This window comes from Arachis ipaensis, chromosome B06, assembly GCF_000816755.2.
Source record: "Arachis ipaensis cultivar K30076 chromosome B06, Araip1.1, whole genome shotgun sequence".
Classification (NCBI taxonomy): Eukaryota; Viridiplantae; Streptophyta; class Magnoliopsida; order Fabales; family Fabaceae; genus Arachis; species Arachis ipaensis.
In genome coordinates this window covers 122,606,795-122,607,324 of record NC_029790.2, presented here as the reverse complement: position 1 = coordinate 122,607,324, position 530 = coordinate 122,606,795, and positions in this window count along the sequence as shown.

The following is a 530-nucleotide window of genomic DNA, read 5'->3' as shown; positions in this document are numbered from 1 at the left end:
CACTATCTAAGGCTTGGCTATATATATATATATATATATATGATTCCTTGAGAATGTGAGTTAATTCAATTACATGCAAGCTTTATATACAAGTGAATAAAAATTAGAATTGCATGATGCATCATTCATCTAGGTAGTTGCATTTAGATTAGATTGCATTGCATGACATTCCATCACTTTAAGCTTACTTTTCACCTTGGATTTAGCATGAGGACATGCTATTGTTTAAGTGTGGAGAGGTTGATAAACCCATATTTTATGATATATTTTGTGCTTAGTTTGAATAATTTATTCAATCCTTCACCCACTTATTCATATTAATTGCATAGTTTTACTTTTCCTTCCTCATTATGTGATGTATGTGAAAAAACATGTTTCCTATACTTTAAAACTAATTATTTTAATTACCTTTAATTCCATTCGATGCCGTGACTAGTGTGTTGAGTAGTTTCAGATCTTTTAAGGCAGGAATGACTTAAAGAATGGAAAGGAAACATACAAAAATGGAAGGAAAGCACAAAACGGAGTTT